The sequence below is a fragment of the Idiotropiscis lumnitzeri genome, chromosome 5 (genome assembly GCF_059441095.1).
Source record: "Idiotropiscis lumnitzeri isolate Australia: NSW breed Sydney's pygmy pipehorse chromosome 5, RoL_Ilum_1.0, whole genome shotgun sequence".
In the NCBI taxonomy this organism is placed as follows: Eukaryota; Metazoa; Chordata; class Actinopteri; order Syngnathiformes; family Syngnathidae; genus Idiotropiscis; species Idiotropiscis lumnitzeri.
The window spans coordinates 23,121,660-23,128,451 of record NC_142395.1 but is presented as its reverse complement, the minus strand read 5'-3'; positions in this window follow the sequence as shown (position 1 = coordinate 23,128,451).

Here is a 6,792-nt window from a genome sequence, read left to right as displayed (position 1 = left end):
TGCTTTATTTATTATTATGTGTGTGTGTGTGTATAACCCATTTGAGATACACTTAACCGTTTCTGTATTTTCACAACCTTAAGGCACACCGTATTAAAAAGCACCGTATCAGTTACGGCTGTTATTTCTGTATTTAAGACATAAGACATAACACATAATACTTAGCATATTATCGGGCGTAGGCATGGTAAAATCACAATATGAGAAAATATCAGCAAACAAGAAGGCTTAAAGGGCCCTGATAGAAGTCGAAATTGTTTGTTTTTTGTATACTTTTGGAAGAAACTCGTTTGACGATATTTTTGCTGATTACCTTTAGAATAAAGGTAGATTTTTTTATAAAGTGTTTTGTAAATTGTGTATATTCTTGGATTAAAGTATTCCTAGTCACCTTAATTAAAAAATATATATAACGCATTTCAAACAAGCATTTCTTATGTGGCAGGATTTCTTGCTTGCAACTGTTTTTTCTTCTTCTTTTTTTTTTTTGAATTTCAGGAACATTTTTACAGTCTAAAACTTCTTACGGTCTTTAATGGGCCAGAGTTATAGGCTACATTTAAGAATTCTAGCCTTGAAATTTTCTTATCTCATGGTCAAATTTTGCAATCTGACCGACATTGAGGATTTTCTTTTTTTTTTAATTAATTCAATATTGTTTTTTCGAGGATCTTTGTTTGTCCTTTGCTTAATATTCTCGTGTAAGTCTGACACTTAAGCAATTTGACAGATAGGGAGATCCCGCCACCTATGGCATTGGCTAAAAACACACACAAACACACGCACACTCACACACGAAGACACAGTGCTACAGACATCCTGTGGCACTAAAGTCAAACCAGCCGCTCGGACATTCACCAAATCAGACGTACAAATCTGCAACAGACGGCCGGTGACAAAGAGATTATCACCGTGACAGGAGAAGTGTGTGCAGCTGTGGGTGGTGGTGGAGTGTACAACAGGCGAGTGGGGGAAGGGAACCGTAGTCTTTGCACATCCTTACATTGGACTCTTTCTATCCTCACCAGATCACAGATCATAATTTGTTTGCCTTCCAATGGAGCCAATTCCCGTTATTCCCCTGAAATGGAGAGCAAGCATGGCGCCCTCAAAGTACATTTAAAAGGAACGGCCAGAAGATCTCTCCTTGGGGAGTTTGCAAAGTTGCCCGCTGTGGTGAGGGCACTTGGAGACCGCCTTCTACTCCCCATTGTCTGTCCGAGTGTGCGTGATCAAATCCACCAAAATTGCATGACACCATTTGCGCCAAAACTTCGACCTGCTCTTGTTGTACAATGAGTACAATGATAATAAAGGGCATTCTGATTCTGACTCTGAGCGCGGGCTGCCAAATTCCAGAACACGGTAAACTAAACTTGCCCCAGCATAAAAATGAAGATAAACCTGTTTGACTTTTTTTTAATTTTTTTTAATCAACACTTTTTTGCCCAGGCACTTCTCCTGCTTTCCTGCGGTTGGATTATCTGCTTTTTGCCTCCACACTCTACCACGCAAACCCGTCACTGTGTTTCTCTGTATTGCAGCTTCCACCCTCATTCCCAACAAGCTTATTCAACTCACTGAAGATTTTAAATTGTCAAAAGCTGTGAATATAATGAATTTTCAGTTCTTTATACATCTGATTCCTGTGATTGGCTGGTGACCAATCTAAGGTGGAACTTAACTGGGAGAGGCTCCAGCACACTCCAAAATAGATGCGCATTACAGAAATAGGTAGATTGTTTCTCTGTTGTTTGATATTTCAGCACAAATTGCTGCAGTAATGATATTATCTCACAGCCCAAACGCACAGGCACTCACCAGTCAGAGGATAAGTGACTTTGTGCAGAAAGTCAATTAATCTTTTCAGTGATAAACCCACTCACCCTTGCTCCACCTATCTTAAAAGCTTCATTTGCCTCCTATGGAGAACAGATACAAACACCATTAGCGAGATGATGGTAGTATGGGCAAAGGGGAAGGGAGCATCTCACAGTTGGATGAGCTGAAACAGTGTATCCCCCCCTACCTACTCACACACACATCTCCCCAAAAAGTGTCTGTGCAAAAATAGGTGACAGCATCTTCCGCGTGGGTGACCTCAAAAAGGTTCTGACTTGATTATAAAAGGTGTGCAACTTTAAAAGCGGAAGTCTGCTTGGAAGCTCGCCGAGGGGTGGCAGAAAGGTGGGCTTAAGTTTAGATTTGGAGTTTAGTGCCGAGCTTTTATGCGGGGAGACGATTATTTCCATATCCAAATCCCCCCCTCTATGTATGTGTCACATGCAACCCCAGCTAGATAAATGGTACTCATGTGTGTTTACGTGCACACGTTTGGGCGTGTGAAATGCCACTGAGCATACAAGCTCTGCTTGACTGAGCTCGGCTGGCTATCAGAGCACAATTGGGGGTCTCTCTGTGTGAGAGAGGTCAACACACACACTCACAGAGCAAGCAATAAGGAAGTTTGGATGAGCAGGCATGAACCTTATAATATAATCAAAGGCTATGCAAATGAATTTTCTTCGCAGAAGAATAGAAAGATGCTAGCATTGATTGCAGTATTTGTGTGGTTGCTGCTTGACATTTCAATTCCGGACTGTTCAGAAGTTTTCAAGTTGCTCGCGAACAATGTATGTACAAAGGGTTCTGGTGTCCCTGCTGTTGCCTACGCAGGGAGCTTTAGTTGGGTTAACAAAGTTACATCTGTAAGAAGGTCAATCTGGAGCGGTTGGCAGCAGGGGGACAAGTATCCCCGCTGGAAACATCAAGGGATGGCTCAAAACGTGAATACTATTTCATTTGTTGGCATAAAAAGCAGACCTGGGCAGTCCATCCTGGGGGTGGAACGGTCTGATCTTCCGGCCTGGTCAGACGTCCATTTTTTTTTAGGGTGGGGGGGGGAATGACAAATTTTTAAAAACGATTTGATTAACAAACCTACTCGCGAAACGGGTAAACGACAAAAATGGCCTCAGAACGCGTCCAAACCACCACTACTAACTTTTTGTGTATGAAGAGACGCCAGACAGCTGTGTGCATTCAAGCCTGCCTGTATTTAAAAAAAAAAAAGCGTACCTGTATTTCCTTATTCTGACATCACTACCCAATCCTCCTTGTCTGCGACTGGGGCATACCATTACGAGAGGGGGGGGGGGATATCACAGACAAAGAACAGAACGGAAGTCAAACCGTTAACCCACTTCGGTTTGACCAACACACTTACCACCTCAAGAAGCCTATAATAAGGTAAGTGTATTTGAATAGTTAATTAGACAGCAAATGATTGTTATAGGGATTGTGGTGCTGCCTCCCCTCTTGTAATGGTGTGTCCCAGTAGCAGGTGGGAGGCGCGGTTACGGAACGGGTTTGGGCGCCGAAGATTTTTATGAATAAATCCGGTCGAGGCGGAGGGCAGGGGACTGACCAGCAAAATCGGGTCGAGTGCTCAGCACTAGAAAAAGTTCTAGAAAAAGTTCATATATTACTCATGAGTACGATTGTATAATCTGAAATTATTATTTGAGTAGAAAATACATCTCTAAAGCCGCAACAAAACTTCAGACTTCTATTTACCTCTCGTTTTCAAATCGTGTTGTCATCCGTGGACGAAGTCTATTTTGACAAAGTCAGCAGACCTCCATAGATCTATTTTCAAATGTAAATGTTTTCACTACTCAAGTAAACCGATACCTCAGAAATCTCCTATAACAAAGTATTTGTACTTCATGACTTGCCACCACTGTGCGTGAAGATGGATTGCTTTGAGGCGTGTGTTTGCTGGTTCGCTCTCTTGACGCGTATACAAACATTTTGTCCCAGTTACTTCGGTCCCAGTCGGACCAAACATATTTGGCATTGTTCCATTGATGCTGGTGATGCGTGCGTTTTGGACGCAGCGGTAAACATACTGTACACGCGCAGATTGCACATGGAGTAGGCTGGCATATGTTTGTGTTGCAGCCAGGGGGATAGCGTTGTGCTGCTGACACTGGGCCTGTCTGCCTGGTGTGCCTCTTTCTGCACCAGTAGAGCTGGCACAGCCTTCTGCCTCTGCCCAGCCCTCTCGCAGGGCGCCAGCTGGGCGCAACCAGGAGCGGCCCTGCAGAGAGAGGACGCAGGTCAACTGTGACAGCGGGACATGTGCAGAAGGACAGAGGTTTTGCATTTCACTGTTGAAGTGTAGCAGGGTTGTAATATCTATCACTTCGGATTTAGGGTGAGAGGTGGGATATCCTGCTTGTAATTATTCATCGTACCCTTTTGTGTTTCCGCACCCACAAAAAAGCACGAGCAAACATTGTAAGTAACTTTTAAAAAAATAACAATCCAGTACAGAAGACAGTCACAACCAAGTTAATTAATTGATGACACAAACTTTACAATGTGGAACTGGTTTTCTCCGCAGCACCATCTGCTGGATTTGGTGGGTCACTGTCCCACAGGCACTTCAATGATTTTCCTAAACTGTACCAAAATGGAATGTGTTCTTCCTTGGTCCCTGAGCGACTCGGCTACAAAAGCTTTTTGGTTATCACTGTTTGCTTGACAATTAACCGAAACAACTAATTAATTAATTAACAAAACTGACAAAAGGGGCACATTATGTATATAAGTCTGTGTTGCCATTTTTTGAACTGCGTCGTTGCAGTAGTTTGTGTGTGCACATGGAGACTCAGTTTGAACATAACACAGATCATTTTTGGAATTTGGAATTTCTTTTTTTTTTTTTTTATTGAATTTTCTTTTTCTAATTTCTCACTGAAATGAATTGCTCATCCCTCACATTCCTAACAATCTGGAATAAAGTCATTCAGAAAACAGCAGCACATGCAACGTAGGGACATTCTTTAAAATAATATAAAAATAAAAATAATTTCAGAACCTAACCTGTGATTAATCTGTTTAGTGACAGGAGAATGATTTTGTCAAAATTTAGTCCCAACAAATATAGCAGGCTGCTTATGCTAGCCATATGTGCTAACCCTGCTGGCTATTTAGGAGACCACTTGGTCCCTCATCTCCTGCTTGGCACCTCAGTGTTGTCCAAGTCCAACAAAGGCGTCGTTGATATTGCAAGGCCCTCGGGGCCACCCTCTAAGATCAGGAATCAATGGGGAAGGCATTACACCATGAGCGCATAAGGCGCTTGAACACACCCTCACCTTCTTCTCCTCTCGACACAGACACGGCAAGCACCCCACCTCGGCCTTGTGCCCGTCCACGGGCTCTCTGGCTGGGGCAGCCTGGCACAGCTGCACGGCGAGCCGTGCTGTCACTAGCATTTAGAGTGACAGCCACTCACACTTCATAATGTCCCTCTCACAGGTCAGCGAGCGACAAGCTGGGTCACCTCGCTCCAGTAGGCAGCCCCAGGGGGAGCAGAATGCCCCCACCTACACCTCCCCCACCACCATCGCTACTACCTACCCCCCCAAGACCCCCCACTCCTCTATCGTCAACCCAGACAAGAGGGGGCAGGTGGAGGAGAGAGGTGTGCCGGAGATGCAGGAGTCTCTCAGATATGAGACCAGGGTCAAGTCTAGGGTGCGCACTGCAACACCATTGATGGTAGTTAGTCTTGGCTGTTAAGATGGCGGGAGACCCTGGAACACATGATTATGCAAGTTTTTACAATATATATTTATATATATATATATATATATATATTTATATATTTATATATATATAAATATATAAATATATATATATATTTATTTATATATTTATATATATATATATATATTTATTTATATATTTATATATATATATATATATATATATATATATAAATATATATTTATATATATATAAATATATATTTATATATTTATATATATATAAATATATAAATATATATATTTATATATATATAAATATATATTTATATATTTATATATTTATATATATATATAAATATATATTTATATATTTATATATATAAATATATATTTATAAATATATAAATATATAAATATATATTTATAAATATATAAATATATATTTATATATATATATAAATATATATATATAAATATATATATATATATATATATATATAAAATTTTAATATTTTTCTCATTAATTTCAATGATTCAGAACCTTTCACAAAATGATTCATTAATCATCTAATCATCCCAAAATACTGTATGTCATATTTCTGTCCTGCACGCACTATACAAACAAAATAAGATAACGAACCTTTCAGAACTATATAGGCCTGTAAAAAGAGAGGGAATTGTTCCCAGTCACCAAATAATGATTTTTAATTTACCAAAGGGATTTAGTGATTCACACTGATCTCTGACATAATTAGACTTTGTCTAGGATGTTCTTTTCATCCCCGTAAGGAAGAAAATTTTCTCATAGCCAAAGAGAGCGCCATAAGCTCATCATGACCTCTGTCCGAGTGTCAACAATGAACAGGTGACAGAAGCACACAGACCTTAGCATTGCCATTAAAAGGCGCTCCCTAATTGTTTTGACATTTGAACAAAAGCCATTGCTAAAGAATGTCAAAGTTTGAGAAATGAAATAGTACAAGAAGCAACTCCAGTGACAAGCAACTATATTTGCAATAGTTTGCAAGTTCGCACACTCACCAGACAACAAGTTAAGCATGTGATTTGAGGACATGGAAGCTAATTGGACGCAATGGCTGCATTTGGCTTCAGCTGTGAGCGAGAGGCCCTCACACCTCATTCGCGTTATTCAAACAGTCACACCCTGAGAGCGCTGCTTAATTCACTGAAGGTGCACACAAAGCCACTGAACAATGTGTAGCAATTAATT